Raw genomic sequence first — 23505 nt, forward strand, 5'->3', positions numbered from 1 at the left:
GCGGCGTCCCGTTAGGGACACGCTTGCGACCTTCGCCCCGACACTCGACAGACCCGGTATGCGCGCCTGGGAACAATCCGTATTTTCGAGGCTCCCAGAGTTTGTAAGGGGAAGCGGCGAGCTCCGGGCCGAACACTCTGGGGCCAAGTCTTAGGACACCAGTTTTTGGGCTATCGGTTTGTTTACCGATTTTGCGTTTTCATTTCCTAGACTGTTTGTCCAGAGTTTGTGCTGGTCAATCTAGTCATTCGCAGTTTCACTTTTATTTTAAACTCTCCTTCGACTCCTCGACACTCACGCCCCGGCCCCGGCTCTGCGTGCGAAACAAGCAAGAGGGAGCCACGCTACTACACACTAGGTGTGCGCGCCACATATGAGCCATTCGGTCTTGCGACTCCGACTCGTGGCAATGCTGTGCTAGTAAGTAGATAGGGACACACACACACATTTTATCACTCATACATTGCGGCTCTCGAGTTTTTCACTCATCTCCGCCATTTTCCTCATCAGTTAATTTATTTTCATCTTACATGTAATGCATGCATATGTTATACATACATACTTTATTTTTATTTATTTAATTATTTAGTTTTATTTTAATCTTCTTTTAATTTATTTCATTCATTCATTCATTTCACTCACACTTCATTCATCCAGCAGCCTCTTTGCCGTTCAGATAAATCTGAACGTTGCCCGTCCCTAACCCCGTGGAGGTGGGCTGCTACTGTTTTCGCCTTTCCGTAGAAATTCTTTTCTTATTTTAAAAACTTCTACAGCAAAGTTGCAGAATCCTTTGTAGCTAATTTCATCCTTTAAGATACCATTCCATGTTTCCTGCTTTTGGTGTTCTAGTATGTTCTGGGGTCTTATATGACTATACAACGAGCACTGAAATAATATGTGCTCAATACTTTCATCTTCATTCGGACACTTAGGGCATTTGGGCGACTCAACACAGTTTCTTTCAAACAAAGATTTGTTTATAGAGCCGTATCCTGTTATTATGTCCACGCATGCTTTGTTTGGCTTGAACCATTTATAATTTTTGTCGGCAAAACTAACATCTCCTATAAATTTGTACGTGGTCCTACCATGCGTGTTATTGTTCCTCTCTTTTTGCCATTGATCACAAAGTGCCAATTTTAGTTTCTTTTTTTCCTCTTTTAGATATTTCTCCGATAGGTCTTCTTCAGGATTAAACTGGTAAGTATTCCATACAACCAGTTCTTTTTTTCTAGCCTTTGTTATCAACGCTTTTTGTATTATTTCTAGTTTTATAGGCATACATCCCATAATGACCTGCATTGCTGCGGTAGAGGACGTTCTGCATGCTCGCGACATAGGCATCAGTAGTTTTTGCTGAATTGAATTCAAGCTTCTTTCTATATGTGAATGAAATGTTCTCTCAAACCATACAATAGCTCCATACACAATAACAGGTACATACAAGCATTTATAGAGCAAGGTACACGCTTTCCGTTTTAACCCCCATTCATCTTGGATACTTCTTCTCAAAATTCCAGATAGTGCCATTATTTTATTTTTTAGGTGTTGCACATGTGGCATGAAGCTCAGCTTTCTATCTAAATAAATTCCCAGATATTTATATTCATTTACAAATTTTATCTTTTTATCATAAATTATCATTTTTGGCATTCTCTCCTGATGAAAATTACCTCTAATCAATATAGCTTTAGTTTTTTCAATAGCAATCCGCAATTTGTATTCCACGCACCAACTACAGATAATTTCTATTGCTTTACATGCCTTTACTTCAATTTTAGCTCTACTATCTTCACATATAATTAAAGCCAGATCATCCGCGTACGCAGTTGCATATACCTTTTCTGTTTCAAGAGTCTGCAGCTGATTCAGTAATTCATCCATGGACCAGTTCCAAGCCAAGGGACCTATGATAGACCCTTGAAGACAGCCCTTGGTCATTTCCTTGGCTATTTTATCATACCTGGATGTCAATATCATTTTCCTTTTACTAAAGTACTGTTTTATAATACCGAATAACTGTAATGAACATTGAGCCTTCGTGACTCTCTTCAAGATTGCCGGCCACCACAAATTATCAAAAGCTCCAGCGATATCGAAAAAGACCGATACCACATATTTTGTTTCACTGCTTTTGATCAAGGATACAACTCTATTCAAGGCATCGTCCGTACCTCTACCAGACCTAAAACCAAACTGCGTGTTACTGCTAAGGCCCTGTTCTTCATATAGATTCTGAATTCTATTAACAATTATTCTCTCGTATAGTTTTCCCATTACTAAAAGTAATGCAATTGGTCTATACGAGTTTACTGACGCTGGGTCTTTTTGTATGTCTTTTAGAATTGGTCTGAGCCTTGCTTGTCTCCACGACTCCGGGAAAGATGATTCCTTTAAACAGTCGTTAAACAATTTTAATAATATATCCTTGTCTATCTTCCACAGTGTCTTGACTATTTCAGGGTTAATCCCATCCATTCCTGGAGCTTTTTTGTTTTTAATTCTCTTTATAGCTATTTCAATTTCCTCAGCTGAGATCAAGGGCTCCAAGTTATAGTTTACATAGTTTTTGATTTCATTCTCTGTGTTGTGTCTGTCCATGTCCGTCACATTGTCATCTGTCGGAACCATCTTATCCAACAATTTTCCGGCCGTATCTCTCCAAGTCACAGTAGAATCATCGCCTTCTCCAATAGAGTGGAATGTATTAAAATCGTTTCTTATTTTATTGCGCAAAATTTTATATACAATGCCCCATGGATCCTCATTTCCTTTTTCAGTTACAAATCTCTGCCAAGACTGCATCTTACTTTTTCTGATCTCTTTGACATACTCAGCCCTGTATTTTTTATGCCTGTTTTTAGCTTGTTCTAGATCATTAAGACTCAGACGTCTCACTCTATTAAGTTGTGATCTCGCAGCCTGGACCTTTTTTCTAAGAGCGGTAAGCTTGTCGTTCCACCACGGTACCGTTCTAACTCGATAACTTCTTATACCTATTGTTTTCTTACAGATTTCCTGAAGCTTAGTTGTCACCAAAGCAACTGCATCTTGTGCAGGTAAGTATTCTATTTTTTTCTTTATAAAAGGATTAAAGGTTCTTCTAACTTCAGCTTCAAATAGCTTCCAGTTTGCCTTGTTCAGGTTAAAGGACAGGTCATCATGCCTCAATTGAGTTCCAGCCACACCTCTCGAGGAAATCTTAAAAAAAATGGCATTATGGTCACTTATGGTCAAGTCGGGTGAGACACACCAATCCTTAATGTATTTAGGTATTCCTGTTGTAGTGAGTGTAATATCAATGTTTGACGTTCCCGATGGAGAAGCATATGTTGTGTGTTCACTTTTCTTATTTATCACCACTAAGTTATTATCCATTATAAAATCTTCAACCAAATCACCTCTTTCATTTGTACTTCGCGAAAACCAGGAAGTCGATAGAGCATTGACATCTGCGCAAATCACTATCTCACTGTTTGCTTTCTTGCTTTTTATTCTATTAATACACCTGTAGCATTCATCATCCACACCTTTCATTTACACTCTACACTTTCATTACACCTTACACTTTTCACTGCACTTTTACACTTTTTACATCTTTATACATTTGTAATAACTTCAATTCATTAATATACATAATGTTTTTAAGAAAAATCAATATATCCATAACAACACATTCATTCATTTATTTGTTACATATTAATTCTTTTTGTTCTTTCGCTTTATACTTTCAATGAATAAACATTACTTTTTCAAAGATCTGGTGAATTTATTTATAAGTCGCTACATTTTTGGTGACCCCGACGTGATATTAAACCCGACGTAATATTAAAACCGACGTGATATTAAAGCCGACGCATTTTAAAGGCTGATGCGGAATAAGTGCCAAGTGATCGTCGTATTTGAAGTCTGCGAAATATTATCATCGCTTAGAAGAATTGCTGGATATTCTGATTTTAAGAGATTCATTCTCCGGATCTTTGAAACATCAGAGGCGGATTAGTCCTTCACGGAAATTCTCAAATCATTTTATTGGATTCCTGGAACAAGAGGAAAATGCCAATCGATAGATCACCAGTTAGACCCTGTACGGATACACAGATTGATATGGATTTGGCGAGCGGATCAAATCAGGTTGGATCAGAAAATATTAATATTTTACCTTCTCAAACTGGACATCAGGTGAGTGATCCTATGTTACAAATTCACTCAAATGAGTTTCGTTTATTAAAACTACCGACTTTCTGGCATAAACAACCTAAACTCTGGTTTGCTTCTATTGAAAGTGAGTTTACGGTTTATCGAATTCGATCAGATGATATTAAATATAGTTCTGTCATTCGTCATCTTGATGAACAAGCCTTAGTAAACATATCTGAAGTCATTGAAAATCCACCTGAAACAGATAAATATAATTATTTAAAGAAAATATTAATAAATCGCTTTACGGATTCAGAGGAAAAACGTTTGAGACAAATATTAGCTGGAATTGAACTTAATGATAAAAAGCCTTTGGAATTACTTCGAGAAATTCGTCATTTATCTGGAGGATCTTTAGCAGATAGTGTTTTGCAAATGATTTGGCTTCAACGCTTACCACATAGAATTCAAACGACTTTAGCCGTAGTAGAGGATGTTCCTCTTGTTAAACTTGCGGAATTAGCCGATAAAATTGCTGATCGGGACGGCGGTTTGCAAGTCGCGGAAGTTTCCAATAATGCAAATAATAAATCTTCGGATTTCGCGGATTTGCTACGAAGAATCGAAGCTCTTGAAGTTTCTCGTCGTCGAGATCGTTCCAAAAGCCGGTCTAGAGAGAATAGAAGATTTAGATCGTTATCGCGTAACAAAGACAAATCAAATAAAGATATTAAAGATACATCAATTTGTTTTTACCATAAGAAGTTTGGTGATAAGGCTAAACGATGTACTTTACCTTGTTCTATGTCCAAAACATTCTTGGCTTCACAGGAAAACTAAAAACGCCGCTTAAGACTGAGGCTGCTTACGACGGTGTTTCTAACAATCGCCTCATTATTTTCGACAGACATTCAAATTTGAATTTTCTTGTCGATACGGGCGCTGATATATCGTTGTTACCTAAAAAGGTTTTATTGAAGCCGTGGCATACTAATTTAAAACTTTTTGCCGCAAATGGTACTCAAATTAATACTTACGGTTCTAAAACTTTAATTTTGAACCTTGGTTTAAGGAGAGAATTCAAATGGAAATTTTGTGTCGCGGATATTCAACGTCCTATTTTAGGCGCCGATTTCTTTTGTCATTTTAATCTCCTAATTGACATTAAAAACAAGAAATTGATTGATAATGTTACCGGTCTTATGAATACTGGAAAAATTCAAGAAATTGCACATTTGTCAATTTTTACCACATCTCCTGATTCTGTGTACCACAAATTTTTAACCGAATTTCCAGGACTCACCCGTTTTTCTCCAATTTCCTCGGTAAAAACACATGGTGTTGAACATCATATCGTTACGGTAGGTTCTCTTAAATTTTCGACTCCCAGAAGACTTACTCCTGAGAAACTTAAATGTGCCAAGGAAGAATTCAAGTCTATAATGGAGCAAGGAATTTGCAGGCCTTCAAGCAGCTCCTGGGCAGCCCCTCTACATATGGTACCTAAAAAGGAACAAAATTCTTGGAGACTGTGTGGTGATTATCGTGCACTCAATTCAGTGACTATCCCGGATTGTTATCCCTTACCTCATATTCAAGATTTTTCTTCTTCACTTTTTGGTAAGAATATATTTTCTAAAATCGACTTAGTTAAAGCGTACTATCAAGTACCCGTCGCTAAAGAAGATATTCACAAAACAGCTGTCACTACTCCATTTGGGCTTTTTGAATTTGTCGTAATGCCTTTCGGTTTACGAAACGCAGCCCAAACTTTTCAACGGCTCATGAACTCTTTACTTAATGATTTGAGTTTTGCCTTTTGTTATCTTGATGACATTCTTATTGCTTCTAAAGATGAGAAAGAACATATTGCTCACTTACGCATTATTTTTGATCGTCTTCAACAAGCTGGAATGACAATCAATGTCGCTAAATGTCTTTTCGGTCAAAGCGAGATTTCTTTTCTTGGTTACTTAGTTTCTAACCAAGGAGTTAAACCTACATCCGAAAAAGTGAAATCAATTATTGATTATCCTAAACCTAAGACACTTCATGAATTACGCAGATTCTTAGGAATTATCAATTATTATCGTCGCTGTCTCAAGGATGCTGCAAATCATCAAGCTCTGTTAACAGAATATTTAAAGGACAGTCGCAAGAGGGATAGAAGAATTATTTCTTGGACTAAAGAAGCGGAATTAGCTTTCGAGTCATGTAAAGAAGAACTTTTACAAGTTACTACCCTTTCTCATCCTGCTCCTCATACTCCTCTTATTTTAACTTGTGATGCTTCTGACTTTGCTGTTGGTGCATCACTTGAACAGTCTATTGACGACGATATCAAACCAATAGCATTTTTCTCAAAGAAACTAGACAAAGCTCAAAGAAATTATAGCACTTATGATAGAGAACTTCTTAGCATTTATTTGGCTATTAAATATTTCAGACATTTTGTTGAAGGAAGACAACTGATTATCAGAACTGATCATAAACCTTTGATTTTTGCTTTCCGTCAGAAATTGGATAAAGCGTCACCAAGACAGATCAGACAATTGGACTTTATTGCTCAATTCTCTACAAATATTACCTATATTTCTGGAAAAATGAATTCAGTTGCTGATGCTCTGTCAAGAATTGAATCTATTTCAATGCCTATTATAGTTTCTTTAGAAGAACTTGCTAATTATCAGAAAGAAGATGAAGAACTTCAAGTTTTACTTTCTTCAAATTCTTCACTTCTGTTGAAGAAACTTATTCTTTCAGGATCAACCATACCTATTTATTGTGATTGCTCTTCGGAATTAATTCGTCCATATGTTCCTAAACTCTTACGCAAGAGAATTTTTGATGTTGTTCATGGACTCGCTCACCCCAGCGGCAGATTGACATCTAAACAATTACTACTGAAATTCATTTGGCCTTCTTTGAAGAAAGATGTGAAGGAATGGACTCGAACTTGTCTTCCATGTCAACGTGCGAAGATTTCAAGACACACCAAGAATTCTCCAATTAAGATTGCAATTCCTGATCAACGCTTTCAGCATGTACATTTAGACATTGTTGGACCACTTCCTATTTGTCAAAATTACCGTTATTGTCTTACTATGATTGATCGTTTTTCCAGATGGCCTGAAGCTGTTCCTATTTCTGAGATTTCTGCTGAAACTATTTCTACAACATTTTATTCACATTGGGTAGCACGTTTTGGTTCTCCTATCAGCATTACAACAGATCAAGGTCCTCAGTTTGAAGCAGCTTTATTCAAAGCTTTAACAAACCTAATTGGATGCCAAAGGATTAGAACTTCTACTTATCATCCTGCTTCAAATGGAATTCTGGATAGATGGCATAGGACTTTGAAAGCAGCGATTATGTGCCACGAAACAACCAACTGGGTAGAATCTTTACCTTCAGTTCTTTTGGGATTACGTTCGTGTTTCAAAGAAGATTTAAAAGCTTCACCTGCAGAACTTCTTTATGGATCCACTCTTCGTATTCCTGGAGAATTTTTCATTGAAGAAGATTTTCCTGCAGATCCTGAAATCTTTCTTGAAAAACACAGGATTCATATGAGGAATATCAGATCATCTCCTACAAGTCATCATTGCAAAAGATCACCTTTTGTTCACAAGAATCTTTTTGATTGTACTCATGTTTGGATTCGAGAAGATACTGTTAGGAAGTCACTACAACCTCCTTATTCTGGCCCTTTTCCTATTGAGAAACGTATCTCTGATCATTTATTTGCAGTTAATGTTTCAGGAAGAGTTGTCAATATTTCGACAGAACGTCTCAAGCCAGCCTTCATTCCTAGAACTTCAGATTCTACTGAACTTTCTACCAGATCTTCAGCTCCTGTTCCTGCTCTTTCCACTCCTGTTCCTGCTATTTCAACTCCTGTTCCTGCTACTTCAGCTCCTGTTCCTGCTACTTCAGCTCCTGTTTCTGCTACTTCAAATTCTTCTTCTTCTTCTACTGTTGGAAAAGCTTTACGCACCTACCCACCAAAGAAGAAGAAAGTCCATTTCGCAACGAATATCGTCACTTGGGGGGGAGTACTGTAGCATTCATCATCCACACCTTTCATTTACACTCTACACTTTTATTACACCTTACACTTTTCACTGCACTTTTACACTTTTTACATCTTTATACATTTGTAATAACTTCAATTCATTAATATACATAATGTTTTTAAGAAAAATCAATATTTCCATAACAACACATTCATTCATTTATTTGTTACATATTAATTCTTTTTGTTCTTTCGCTTTATACTTTCAATGAATAAACATTACTTTTTCAAAGATCTGGTGAATTTATTTATAAGTCGCTACACACCCATCTAGTACTTCCAGATATGGTTTTACCGGATGAGAAAACTGAAAGTACGCCGAAATCAAGTAAAACTCATAAGTCCCAGCGATTACTTGTATAGCAGCAACATGTTTTGTATCTTCTATTTTTAATTGCAGCACATCTAGATTAGGATTTTTAACTATTATTGCAACCTTAGGAGTATTTACATTTGGATGATAAATTCTAGCTTTAAGCTCGGCATAGCCTTTTATTCTTCCAGCCAGAGAGTATGGTTCCTGCAAAACAATTATATCCACCAATCTTTCCGTGTTTTTTCTTAGATCACTCGCAACTTCTTTAGACCCTTGCGCATTTAGTTGTAAAATAGTTAGGTCCATTGTATACGTTTATAAAATAAGTCTAGTTGTTTTAAATATTCTGGGCATTTAACATCTTTTACTGAGTGTTCCAGTTCTTTTCTTCTTCCTCTTTTACAATTTATACAGTAGCTAATTTTACTACTACAGTTTGCCTTCATATGTCCTTCTTCCCCGCATTTCTCGCATATTTGATGTTCCGTAGTACAATTTTTTGCCGAATGGCCATAGCCATAGCACTTAAAGCACCTTGTTATGTTAACAAATGTTTTTATTTTATATGAAAGAAATCCTATGTATATTCTTTCTTTTACGATTAGATTTTTGTATATTTCTGTTGGTAATTCTATTACCCAATTAACTCTATTTATATTTTTAGTTTTAATATATAGTAGATAGGGACAGTGGGAATCTCGTTAATCCATTCATGCGCGTCACTAATTAGATGACGAGGCATTTGGCTATGTTTCGTCTACGGTGCGCGACGACTGCTACAAAATCACAGTCGCCAAGTCGCCACCGACAACGATATTGCAGAGCTGTTTACTGTTGGTGTTCGCAGTCAACACCCTGGAGCGTGAAGGTCGGAGCTAGCCAAAGGCAGCTCGTACTTCACCTCGACCATTCACGCAATCATTCAAACTCGCGCGATTGATGCGGAGGCCCCCAACTCTACGCGCCATCCATCATGCACCACCAGATGAGGCCACGTTCCGCCTTCCTTCGTTATAACGCGATGTCATTGCGTTAAAACGTTTCCAGTTCAGCCATGAGCCCCACAAAACTCGAGTCGTCAACGTTCGGAGCTGGGCGGACGTTAAACCCAGCTCTCGCAACTCAGACTCGCTTTGCGAGATCCAGACACCTCGCCACGAAATTGTAATGGCGGTAAAACGAACATTATTTCGAGGTACTCCTGTGCGCTCCGCCACAGCGGCTGCCAGATCATTACATGATCGGTACTTCTCCACCTTACGCTCGTGGGACATCTCCAACGCGGTTTCGCTAGACACTACTTGCGCGTCTACGACCACTGCCTCACCACCCTTAGCGATGGTCAGGTCGGGCCGCCTCCGGCCGGCAGACGTCGAATACGCTTGTTCCGCATCGACGCGCCATCCCTTCTGCTGTAAATAGCCACCAACTTGACGGTATAGGTCGTCATGCCGCAGGATTCTCCCTCCGTGCGTTCTGAAGCAGCGTTGCACGCAGTGAGCCGGCGTCTCGGTTTCGGGACAACCGGCACGACAGCGATGATCGCGCCCATCACGACCTCGGGAGCATCTCGCTCTAGACGGTATGCAGTTAGCCCGTATGTGGTGATAGTGCACGTAGTCGGCACCTGGGATGGCATCGGCGCCAGCCGATACCTAGTAGGAGCTCAGGTTGGAGGCCGCAACCTCTCTGAGTCCACTCCCATCGCACGACTCGCGCAACCAGGCCGCACACTGCTGTCTGAGCTCAGCGGTTGTAGTCACTCTATGGCCCCGCACTCGCATCTGGTTTTCACACCAGACAAGCTGCCTAGCCACATACGTGGTTTCGGCAGCCGCGCATGCTGCGGGCAGAGTACTCCGACACAACCGCTGCAGTCGGTTATGCTTCAGAATTGGGATCAAAGTTCTCAATAGAGGCATTCCAAGCCCGCCACTCTGTATCGGCGCATGCAGGTATCCAGCAGGAACATCATGGGGAAAACGCAGCCATCGTCGCACCGCAGTGCGTACGATGATATCCTTACCCTTGAGGGTTTTGGCCGAGACCGTACCCACTGTCCATCGGTGATAATACCGTGGAAGGAGACAGTCACGCAACAACCTCAGCCGCTGTTGCGGCTTAACAGGTGCCCTCGTGAGTTGCTCGATGGCCTGAGCTAAGGGTGGATCGCTTGCGAGTTCCCTAGCACCTGTGTACTCGCAGCCCAGATACGTCCAGACATCGACCAGGGATCTTTGCGGTATCATCGCTCCCCCCACGGTGAAATAAGGTGTGGTGTCCACCTTCACCTTCTTGTCTCTGCCGGACGCCACCATGGACAGCACTCCGGTCTTTCTCGCGTTGATCTCGAGCCCATTTCGCATAAAGGCGTCATGAAGCCGTGTCAAGTTCTCCTGCAGCCCATCTCTGGTAGAGGCCAGGAGCACAATGTCGTATGCGTAGCCCAGTGCATTGATAAGCCGGCCACCCAACCGATAGCCAACGTCCTCCGAGAGAATTCCTAGTGCTCTATCTACGACCAGATTGAACAGCAGGGGCGACAACGGATCACCCTGTCTCACGCCACGGCCGATCTTGATGGCCGACACTTCCTTAGCGCTGACCCCCTGCAACTCGGTCAGCGCATTCGAATAGACAGCCCTTACGTACTCTCTAAACTCCCGAGGGAGCCCCAGCTCATCGAGAGTCGTATGAATAGCAGCGTGCGCAACCGTATCGAAAGCTTTCGACAGATCGACGCACGCCACATGCAGAGAACGACAGCGCCTCCGGGCGTCCCAAAGCACGGATGAAAGGACTGTGACGTTCTCACATACCCCGTCCACCGGCCGGAACCCCCTTTGGCGCCTGTCGAAGATGTCGAGGGCTGCCAATCTCTTTGCCAATATCTTGTGGAAGTGTCTTATTATAACGGATCCTATGCTGAGAGGTCGGTACTCCGTCGGACCTGGCCGATCGGACATACCCCCCTTCTCAAGGAATACCGTTCTGGTTGTGGCGATTGATGAGGGGATCGTCTCTGCCAGGAGCAGCAGATTGAACAGAAGCGCACGAAGAATCGCAGGAACAGCGTTCCACATCCTCGGCGTAATCTGGTCCAATCCGGGCGCAGTGCCAGTCCTTACGGAAATCCTGTTCACCTCTGCAGGTGTTATAGGATCCCAGAGCAAGGTCTTATCCGCCACAGGAACTGGATCCGTGGCAGCGCCATCGCCGAGACCTTCGAGGTGAATCCCTCTCGGGCCCGACGTACGGCCCCGGCCAGCACTCGCAGCCTGCGCCGCCTCCCCAAACGACTCACGCAAGTCCGTCATGTCTCCATCCGCACCGCTGGAGGCCTCCATAATGGGGCGCCAGCAGTTAAGGAATTCGACAGCAGACGGCCTCTCGCGCACCGAGTCGCCCTCGAGGATACGCGACAAACAGGACTTCTTGTTCTTTCTGTAGAGGGATTGCACAATTGCATACTCCCTCTTTCTCTTCTGCTCCTTGCTCTCTCGTTTAACTGGAGGACAGTGCTTCTTTGCCGAAATGCGTTGCGGAGGGCGCACTTGTAGCGGCCGAGGGAAGATCATGCCCAGCCATCTCTCGATAGCCAAGACGTCGACCCTCCCCGCCGTCAGAGCATCTCTTGCCGTGCCAGCAAGAGTATCAGCCTCGTAGCTACGGAACGCCGCACTCTGCTCTACGAGTGATTGTATCTTGTCCCGCAGCCTCTGAGAACTTTGTTCAGGGGGAAACTGATGTGCGCTTTGATCGTCAGTACTAGCCTCAATGGCCGCAGGAATGGTGTCGGCTCGTGTCATCACCGCACCATCTCTATCGCCCTCATCGATCACAATCGCGCGACGCGATTGGATCTCTTGGCAGAAGTCTCTAACCATCACTCGGTAAGGCTCCTGTCGCCGTTTACTCTTGATGGCTTCGAGACTCCTATTGGGGAACCTTGTCTCCAGATACTGGTTAATGAAAGGTTCCCCGGCTAAGGTGCCTTCAGCCTCAGCGCGTGCCATGAGTCTAGTTTCCTCCACTGACCATCTGGCCTTTACGCGGTCAACATTGATAGCACTGTTGGCTTGTAGTGGGTGTGCACGTACTTTGTGGACACCAAGACCACGCATGTTCCGGAATCTCGCCGAACAATGCTCACAGTTGATTATCTCCTCCTCTAGGCTGTCCACTTCAGCCTGGCTGGTCCTTATAGTGATTCGCGACGGACCAGCTGCGACCCCGTCAGGGTCCTCCGCACCTCTCGCGCGCTCACTCAAGCGAGCACTCGCACGCAGACCCCGGGCCATCCGAGAACCCGGGACATCAGAATCATTCTTAGCTTTATTCATAATTTACTGCGTGTAGGGGGGCAAACGGATTGACAACCGAGAGCCCCCCAAGAAACCCCGGTCTTTCTTGGCCCCACAACTCACCATGACCGTAGGCGCATGGGCCGAAGCCCTTAGGGGCGCACTTCGCTGTACACTCGCTTAGTCGACACCTACCGAGTCTAAACTTCCAAAGTAGGCCGTTTCCGGGAGCACCACGAGGAGGTGGAGGTACAACTTGGACGTGAGAGGCTGAAGGTCCTTACTAGAGGACTTCGTTGGCGCATCACGAACCAACCACGACTCTCTCTAAGTACCATCGCAGCGTGTTGCTTTGAGGACCGAGAGAGTCATAGTTACTTCCACACAATCCTTTTTGTATTCTTCTATTTCGATTGGATCCGGATCGTCACAGTTTTTAAGTATGAAATCTTCTTTGAGATCTTCAAACTTATATTCCCTGTCTACGTCATAAATTATAAGAGTAGGATTTATTTTCCTTGGCTCCTCTACTTTCAATTTCTTTGTTGTTAGGTTTATTCTTTTCACAAAGTCCCCGTCTCTTTCATCCACCTCCACCACTACAACTTTTCCTCTCATTTGCCTTATTGCCTTTATCCTCAGCCTTTTATTTGTACTTGTCAGTTCCTTTATAACCTCCTTCTTTATTTCACTATTCGTTCTCGCATCTTCGTCTTCTTTTATAGGTTTAATTAGTACTACTTTGTGCGTAGTATCTGACCTCCTTTCTTTTTCTTTTACAGCACCTGTAGCAGTCCTTGGAGTTCCTGCCGTAACATTGGCATAGGAGAGTCCTTTAGGCCTCAAGTCAGCAACAGCTTGGTAAGCAGCTTTCCATTTTTCTTTTTCTAAAACTACATTATGTAGTCTATTTTCTAGTACTGCCCATTTGGACAATATGTATTTTATTGCAGATTTTGTTATTTTGTTGTTATCATTAAACATGAATGTCTCGAGCTGTTCCTTTGTCTCCATCATCTCCTCTACTTCATTTACTCCTGTGCTCTGTTCTAATCTTTCATATCCATCCTTCTCATTTTCAGAATCACTCAGCCTTGTGTTCCCTTCATGCGTCTCTTCAGTGTCTTTTTGGGTACTACCCGGAGGAGGTGGTGATCTACTTACAGATCTCCTTCGCGCAAACAGCAATTCTCTTTTTCTCTCTTTTTCGGCGTTCAGAGTTTCGGTTACTTTCGTGCCAGCATTAGTTGTTACCAAAGTATCAGCCAAGTTTTTGTGTTTTTGTTTGAGTTTTGTTCTTTCAATGTATATCCCACGAGTATGGCAGGAAAAAAAATGTCCACTCAGGCCGAGCCTCCATCACCTGGGTAAGGCGACTTATATACCACAGAGGTTGCGCCAGGTGCCCCTGGGGGATCGTTTGCGGTCGCGCAACTTAACCTCCCCGCGGCCATGCAGCCCCAGACACGATGCCTCCCATCCTGGCTTGAAAGGGACCTAGGGGCCCCGGGTGCGTCATGCCCGTACTACTGTCGAATCGTCAGTAGCTTCCTGGGAAAAGTAGATAGGAACAGATGTCCGTGGTTGATTTAACGTGCGGTACCTGCTCAGAGAGCTTAATCACACGACCCCCATGGGTGCGGAATTGGGATAAACCCAATCAGCTCGTTCCAGCAGGCCAGGAACTACCAGTAGCGCCTCCGAGTTTGTAGGACTCTTCGGCAACCCACCGGTTGGGGCGAGCGCCTGTCCAACGCTCTACCAGCTGTGCAGGACTGGTGCCCGAGCAGATACGCTGCTCACCCGTCGAGGCCCGAGAGCCCCTAACCAGCATGCGGCTTCAACCACTACCCTCACGAGTCCGACCTCAATTGCCGGGACGAGGGACGAATCCCCCTGGGCAACCCGACTCCCGTGGTACCAGTCAAGATCACTGGTTGGATCTTCGTGGCCGACGCATGTCACACGCACTCATCATGCATACACGCCTGCCGCTAAAATAGCTCTTCCATAATTCAATTTCTTCACATTCAACCTCACGCAATTTCTCGATCACACATTCCCACTCTAGGTTATCAAACGCTCCTTTGAAGTCCACGAACACTCCTAACACATACTTTCTCTCCGACCCATTCACCTAGTCATGCACTCGATTCCATGCATCCTCGGTCGACCAATTCCTTACGAATCCGTACTGGGCGTCACACATTCTTCCACACATCGTTCGCTCGAGTCTTCCAACCATCATTAGCTCCAACACTTTCCCCAGCACGGACAGCAGTCAAATGGGCCTATAAGACTCAGGGTCCGACCTAGGTTTATCGGGGGACTTCAATAACACTACCACCCGCGCAGTCTTCCACGCCGGGAGGAAACACGCTGTATTCAGACATACATCATACATTCTTTTCATCCATACCGGGACAGCACGCCAAATCGCTCGCAACATCTCAGCACTCACACCATCCATACCAGGTGCCTTACCCACTTTCATCGATCTCACTGCCACATCCACTTCGCTCCATTCAAACTGCTTTTCTTCCTCCCTCACGTCTCCCCTGGCGTCTATCGCCACGTTCGTCCTTGCTGCCGGGAAGAATCTCTTCATTAGCTCATCCGCGCTTTCTTTCCATGTACTCGTCACTCTATCACCCACTTTTATGCCACTTAATCTTACCCTATCACGCTTTCCCATGCACACCTTATATACATCGCTCCATGGATCCCTCTTCCCAGTCACGCACACAAATCGCTTCCAATTCTCCTCTTTCACTCTTCGCATTTCCTCCTTATACTCCCGCAAAACATACTTATATTCATTCATTCTTTCTTCCACTCTGCTTCCATTCCTCTTTCTCGCACGCTGGTAGGCACGTCTGTTCCTTCCTACAGCCTTCTTCAGTTTCTCAAGCTCATCCGTCCACCACACAAGCTTCAGGGCATACACAGGTTTACACCTCTTCATCCATCGATCATTCGCACTATGGATCCATTTCATCATTTGCTCTACACAGCTCTGCGCATCCGCTTCGTCTATGGCGCTCGCTGCATCCTCTAACGCACTCTCTCGCATATCACACATATATCCTTCCCAGTCTATGTCCTTGCACACCCATCTACGCATGCCCTCATTCGTACCTACATTCTCTCTGTGTACCATCCGTATTAACAATACGTTATGGTCACTCACTCCCCAGTCGGGCTTTACTTCCCACTCATACCGGCACCCTCCATTCACGCCGTTCACGAAAGTGACATCGATGTCACTCTCCCCATTCGGCCCGCTGAACGAGTAAAACTCGCTTGGCTCATTCAACAACATTCATCCCGCTCGCAATCATCCATTCCTCAATCACTCTACCACGCGCTTCACTCTCTCTGCTGCCTCCACCCTTGTTATACCACAAGGGAGAGACGGCATTCGCATCCATACCTATCAGCAGACGCTTTCTCCCGGCCGTCTCACATACTCTGTCCATGTACGCCAAGTACGGCTCGATACACTTACCATACTGGCAATACATGGACACCACATACATTTCGCCAAAGTCCCCCTTCAACCACACACTCACTCCAAGCTTATTCGTACACTCTCTCACGCACATCACGTCTTACCTAGAGTCATTTACCACCACTGCTGCTTTCACCGTCCCACTTTCGCACACAATCACATCCATATCTATGGGCAAGCCCACCACACGTCCATGCCTTTCATACGGTTCTTGCAGCAGTGCTACACTCACTCGACGTTCGCGCATCATCTCACCCAGATCACACATAACCGCATACGCTCTCTGGCAGTTATACTGCACCACATTCACGCACCATTCATTCGTCATTTATTCTCGCTTTCTCTCTCTCTAACGCTCTCACGTATTCCGGACACACTTCGGACAGAACCGAGTGATCACATTTGCTCCCTTTCAGCTTACAGTTTCTACACACACTTTCCTTTTTACAATCTCTCATCATGTGTCCTACACATCCACATTTTTGGCACAGTCTTTCCTTTTCGGTGCATTGCCGCATCATGTGCCCAAATGCGAAGCACTTGTGGCACCTCAGCACACTGAAAAACTCTTTCACCCTAAAGGCCTTCCAATGCACAAACACTCGTCCGTCACTACAGAGCACATTTCTTATTGCACTCGTAACTTCTTATATCACATTTCCGCAGGTTGCATCTTTCTTCGCATTCCTACTCACAACACGCACACGTTCCATAAATACTCTCTCATCCACTCGCCCTTTCAAGCTCCTCTCATACATTTCTCTCATTAACACTTCACTCGCCATATCATTCGGCACATCGTACAAGATGATCTTTGGGCCTATCTTGCGAGGCAGCTCAACCTTTAGGCCAGCATTCTTAAACTGACCACACTCTCTTATTCTTTTCAACTCACTCTCGCTCATCGTCTCAATCGCTACACCTCCATTCCTCACTTTCCTCACCGCTTTCACACGCACATTCAGTGACTTGCTCACATGCTTCATCATTCTCTCCTTTACTTCCTCACTTGTCACACTCGCACTTGCATCATCCGCTCTCACTATTACCGCATAACTCTTCTTTTTCGTTTTCACTCGTTTTCACATTCACTTCCTGTACCTTTCAATCACGCTCTTTTCAACATTTTTCGCACTCACGCTCGCATAGCTCATTCCACTTCCGCCGTAGGCTAAATCCCGACTCGCTCGACGCATACACTCATCCAGTTTCCCCTGTATTCTCTCATTTTTGCACAACATTTTCATCATCTGTTCCTCATCTTCTCCCACAATGTCTAGTATTTTCTCATTCGCACTCTTTGAAATTTTGTTTGTCTCCGTAAACAGGAATTTACGGAGTCTCGCACCAATTACTCTCATACACGCTATCTCACTCACTTCCGCAACGCTCTCATTCTCTCCCTCATTCATTAATCAAGAACGAAAGTTAGAGGTTCCAAGGCGATCAGATACCGCCCTAGTTCTAACCATAAACGATGCCAGCTAGCGATCCGCCGAAGTTCCTCCGATGACTCGGCGGGCAGCTTCCGGGAAACCAAAGCTTCAATTGATAGCTCTTTCTTGATTCGGTGGGTGGTGGTGCATGGCCGTTCTTAGTTGGTGGAGCGATTTGTCTGGTTAATTCCGATAACGAACGAGACTCTAGCCTGCTAAATAGGCGTACCTTATGGTATCGCAAAGGCCCCCGGCTTCGGCTGGCGGGTTTTTACTACCAACGTACAAACAAATCTTCTTAGAGGGACAGGCGGCTTCTAGCCGCACGAGATTGAGCAATAACAGGTCTGTGATGCCCTTAGATGTTCTGGGCCGCACGCGCGCTACACTGAAGGAATCAGCGTGTGTTCCCTGGCCGAAAGGCCCGGGTAACCCGCTGAACCTCCTTCGTGCTAGGGATTGGGGCTTGCAATTGTTCCCCATGAACGAGGAATTCCCAGTAAGCGCGAGTCATAAGCTCGCGTTGATTACGTCCCTGCCCTTTGTACACACCGCCCGTCGCTACTACCGATTGAATGATTTAGTGAGGTCTTCGGACTGGTGCGCGGCAATGTCTCGGCATTGCCGATGTTGCCGGGAAGATGACCAAACTTGATCATTTAGAGGAAGTAAAAGTCGTAACAAGGTTTCCGTAGGTGAACCTGCGGAAGGATCATTAACGTTCCGGAGGTCCTGCTCTGCGTCGAGAGTCCTCTCTTTTGGGAGAGACGCGCGCTCGCAGCAGTCGGCGACTGAATGGACGCGCTGAAAAGGCGCTCTCAGAGAAAAAGAAAATAACAGATTTGACGGAATTTGTTGGTTGTGTTTTGATATAACGACGGACGCCGTCGCGCCTCTCTGACCGAAAGTAGTCGGCAAGCAGAGCAGCGCGCCCGGCGGTGTTCGACGACGATTCGGAGCGAGACGCTTCGCGATCACGCTCGTGTGTGTGCCATTCTCCGGCCACACACACACAGAGCGTCGATTCGGCGTTGAGCGCGAACCGGTGGTAACCTATGCCCGCGCACGCGTGTGTGCAGCACCCACGACGTTCGTCGACGCGCGCCCTCCCCGTTGTCGCGGGGCAGCGGTCAGCGTGCCGAGAACACACGGTGTGCGACCGCGAGTGCCGAGCGAGAGGATCCCCATATATTATTATAATATATATATAACACAGAGAAGGGATCGATGATATTTCGACCAATCTGTTACTGTGTCGGTCCGACGGTTTCTTCAAAGAGCTTCCGCCCCGGCTCTCCCGTTGCGGGAGAGACGCTCCGAACGAGAAACACACAACTCTATCTAGCGCGCGGACAGGCTGATCGAAGAGCCACCACGATTATTCTCTCCCTCTCGTCCGAGAGAAGAGACCACGATGGTTGAACGAGAAGCGCGTTTCTTCGCGAACGCAAAAATTTCGAACGATTACCCTGAACGGTGGATCACTTGGCTCGTGGATCAATGAAGAACGCAGCTAATTGCGCGTCAACTTGTGAACTGCAGGACACATGAACATCGACATTTCGAACGCACATTGCGGTCCACGGATACAATTCCCGGACCACGCATGGCTGAGAGTCGTTTTAGTACCCCTAAACTGCTTGCGCCCGAAAAGCGCGCACGGCCACGACGCGGGCGACCAGAGAATGGCGCGCGCGTCGCCTGTGCCCTGTGCAACGCTTACAATGGGCGTACGAGCGATCGTTGGACGTTCGCCCGAGGTGTCTGTGCCGCGCCGACCGGCCGCGGTGCAAATCCTGGCGTCGTCTGAAATGACACACCGAAATAATAATAATAATAATAAGGAGGAGAAGCGCACAAGCGTGTAAAACGTTGGCGAACGCGCGCCCAGAGAATGCTGCGCGAATTAAGAGGGGGAGCGTGTTTGTGTATCCAAGTCGTGTGTGTACGCGAGAGCCGAGGAGAAATGGGATTAGAGTAAGAGCGCGCGCGAAGGGAGCAACAAACGGCCAAAAAAAGGGTCAGGACGGTGAATGGCACCGCTTTCCCTAGAGCGGCGCGTGCGTCGTTGTCTCCCGAAAGTAGGTAGCGCTTGTCTCACCGTCTCTCCTCTCCGTACATCACACAGACTGACCGGACTGCTCTCGCACTCTGTGCCGCGTCTCTCGGTGCGATAGCGCTCGCGCGTCTTATGCCGAGGCGCCCTTGCCCGCACACATAACGGTATTACGGAGAAATATACGGCGCGTCGTCGTCCGGCGGAGAGAGCATTCGTAATCCTTTACCTATTTACGGAGAAGGGTTTTGAATCGCGAGCCGACCGCGTGTCCGAGTCCACGAAATTTTCGTAAAGCGAAAAAAGGGGACCTTCGCGCCGCGTCGTGTACTCGTCGAATCGATTCCGCCCGAATTTCGTATATAAAAGAGAAGGGAGAGCCAAGAATCTCGAACCCCGCGATATATCGTCTCCATTACCACCAACGAGTGTGTGTGCGGTTAGCGCCCCGGCGATTTGCCTTCTCGCGTATTTCGTGTGCTGCCGCTGCTGCTCTCTCGTTCGACGCTCTCTCTCTCTCTCCCTCTTATTAATATATATTATAGAGGAGAGACGACGATGAGCGACGCGGAGGAGGCAAACGGCTACGAAAACTCACTATGCGACGACCTCAGAGCAGGCGAGATTACCCGCTGAATTTGAGCATATTATTAAGCGGAGGAAAAGAAACTAACCAGGATTTCCTTAGTAGCGGCGAGCGAACAGGAAAGAGCTTAGCACCGAATCCCGCGGTTCCGCCGCAGGGAAATGTGGTGTTTGGGAGGATCCGCTTATCCCGAGGTGCCGCGTCGCGTCCAAGTCCATCTTGAATGGGGCCACTTACCCGTAGAGGGTGCCAGACCCGTAGCGACCGGTGCGCGCCTCGGGAGGATCTCTCCTTAGAGTCGGGTTGCTTGAGAGTGCAGCTCTAAGTGGGTGGTAAACTCCATCTAAGGCTAAATACGACCACGAGACCGATAGCGAACAAGTACCGTGAGGGAAAGTTGAAAAGAACTTTGAAGAGAGAGTTCAAGAGTACGTGAAACCGTTCAGGGGTAAACCTAAGAAACCCAAAAGATCGAACGGGGAGATTCATCGTCAGCGGCGCTGGCTTCGCGTCGGTCGGCGATGTCCCGCGGAGTCCATGCGGCTCGCGCGCGGGCACGCTACCGTGCGCCGATGTCCGGCGCTCGTCGTCGTGCACTTCTCCCCAAGTAGAACGTCGCGACCCGCTGGGTGCCGGTCTACGGCCCGGGTGCGGTGTCTGTCGCGTCGCCGGTAAAACGGCACGCGACAAACCCTCGGTCGCCCGGCCGGCTGCACGGCGGTACGCGCAAGGTATCAGGCCGCACTATTCACGGTGCGTCGAGACCGTCGCAAGCGCGCGCCACGGTACTCGGAGGTTACGGACTTCGCGCCGTCCCCGGTCCTGGCCCGCTGTTGGTTACAGTACGGTACACCTTCGACAGGCCTGCGAACGTCTCCCGCGGTCTCGCGGGAGACCGATACCGGTCGGCGACGCTACTGCTTTGGGTACTCTTAGGACCCGTCTTGAAACACGGACCAAAGAGTCTAACATGTACGCGAGTCATTGGGACTTGTTGCGAGACCTAAAGGCGTAATGAAAGTGAAGGTCGGCCCTGGCCGTCGACCTAGGGAGGATCGGCCGCGTCGCGATGCGGCCTCGCACTCCCGGGGCGTCTCGTTCTCATCGCGAGAAGAGGCGCACCCAGAGCGTACACGTTGGGACCCGAAAGATGGTGAACTATGCCTGGTCAGGACGAAGTCAGGGGAAACCCTGATGGAGGTCCGTAGCGATTCTGACGTGCAAATCGATCGTCGGAACTGGGTATAGGGGCGAAAGACTAATCGAACCATCTAGTAGCTGGTTGCCTCCGAAGTTTCCCTCAGGATAGCTGGCACTCGGCCGTTCCGCACGGAACGCGCGCGAGTCTCATCTGGTAAAGCGAATGATTAGAGGCCTTGGGGCCGAAACGACCTCAACCTATTCTCAAACTTTAAATGGGTGAGATCTCTGGCTTTCTTGAATTATGAAGCCACGAGCATCTTCGGATCAGAGTGCCAAGTGGGCCATTTTTGGCAAGCAGAACTGGCGCTGTGGGATGAACCAAACGCAGAGTTAAGGCGCCCAACTCGACGCTCATGGGACACCATGAAAGGCGTTGGTTGCTTAAGACAGCAGGACGGTGGCCATGGAAGTCGGAATCCGCTAAGGTGTGTGTAACAACTCACCTGCCGAAGCAACTAGCACTGAAAATGGATGGCGCTGAAGCGTCGAGCCTATACTCTGCCGTCAGCGGCAAGTGGGGCGGCAACCGGGAGCGGGCGTTAGTCTTCTCTCGCGTCGTCACGAAGCCCTGACGAGTAGGAGGGTCGCGACGGTGAGCGCAGAAGGGTCTGGGCGCGAGCCTGCCTGGAGCCGCCGTCGGTGCAGATCTTGGTGGTAGTAGCAAATATTCCAGCGAGGCCCTGGAGGACTGACGTGGAGAAGGGTTTCGTGTGAACAGCCGTTGCACACGAGTCAGTCGATCCTAAGCCCTAGGAGAAATCCTATGTCAATGACGGCGTACAATATACTCGAGTGTCGACAAATAATAATAAATATTATACGAAAGACACACGCCCGTCGGGCGAAAGGGAATCCGGTTCCTATTCCGGAACCCGGCAGCGGAACCGCATACAATTCGGGCCCTCGTAAGAGTGTTCGTCGGGGTAACCCAAAATGACCTGGAGACGCCGTCGGGAGATCCGGGAAGAGTTTTCTTTTCTGTATAAGCGTTCGAGTTCCTGGAAACCTCTAGCAGGGAGATAGGGTTTGGAACGCGAAGAGCACCGCAGTTGCGGCGGTGTCCGGATCTTCCCCTCGGACCTTGAAAATCCAGGAGAGGGCCACGTGGAGGTGTCACGCCGGTTCGTACCCATATCCGCAGCAGGTCTCCAAGGTAAAGAGCCTCTAGTCGATAGAATAATGTAGGTAAGGGAAGTCGGCAAATTGGATTTGTAACTTCGGAATAAGGATTGGCTCTGAGGAGCGGGGCGTGTCGGGCTTGGTCGGGAAGCGGGTCTGGCTGACGTGCCGGGCCTGGGCGAGGTGAACGGTCGGCGTTCTCGCGCCGGTCCCGGGATCCGAGCTTGGTCCCGTGCCTTAGGCCTCCCGCGGATCTTCCTTGCTGCGAGGCTTCCGTGGCGGCGCGAGCCGTCGTGGTCGTCCTCTTCGGCCGCCATTCAACGCTCAGCTCAGAACTGGCACGGACTAGGGGAATCCGACTGTCTAATTAAAACAAAGCATTGCGATGGCCCTCGCGGGTATTGACGCAATGTGATTTCTGCCCAGTGCTCTGAATGTCAACGTGAAGAAATTCAAGCAAGCGCGGGTAAACGGCGGGAGTAACTATGACTCTCTCGGTCCTCAAAGCAACACGCCGCGATGGTACTTAGAGAGAGTCGTGGTTGGTTCGTGATGCGCCAACGAAGTCCTCTAGTAAGGACCTTCAGCCTCTCACGTCCAAGTTGTACCTCCACCTCCTCGTGGTGCTCCCGGAAACGGCCTACTTTGGAAGTTTAGACTCGGTAGGTGTCGACTAAGCGAGTGTACAGCGAAGTGCGCCCCTAAGGGCTTCGGCCCATGCGCCTACGGTCATGGTGAGTTGTGGGGCCAAGAAAA

At 46.8% G+C, this 23505-nt stretch overlaps 1 long non-coding RNA gene, 1 other non-coding gene and 1 pseudogene across 2 annotated transcripts; 2 read left to right on the forward strand and 1 right to left on the reverse strand.

The window, feature by feature from the left end:
• Positions 1–4157: 4157 nt before the first annotated feature.
• LOC146724632 (uncharacterized) lies at positions 4158–5237 on the reverse strand. The gene is made up of 4 exons (XR_014924003.1): positions 5181–5237; positions 4940–5103; positions 4601–4813; positions 4158–4399 (listed from the first exon to the last, which is right to left on the reverse strand). It is a non-coding gene; the product is annotated as an uncharacterized LOC146724632 (long non-coding RNA).
• Positions 5238–19250: 14013 nt separating this feature from the next.
• On the forward strand, positions 19251–19405 carry LOC114934404 (5.8S ribosomal RNA). The gene has a single exon (XR_003820279.2). It is a non-coding gene; the product is annotated as a 5.8S ribosomal RNA (ribosomal RNA).
• A 1041-nt stretch (positions 19406–20446) lies between these two features.
• LOC146724633 (large subunit ribosomal RNA) lies at positions 20447–23505 on the forward strand (annotated as a pseudogene; the record flags this gene model as incomplete).

This window comes from Nylanderia fulva, unplaced genomic scaffold (assembly GCF_048542155.1).
Source record: "Nylanderia fulva isolate GAGA-0341 unplaced genomic scaffold, ASM4854215v1 Scaffold1221, whole genome shotgun sequence".
Lineage (NCBI taxonomy): Eukaryota > Metazoa > Arthropoda > Insecta > Hymenoptera > Formicidae > Nylanderia > Nylanderia fulva.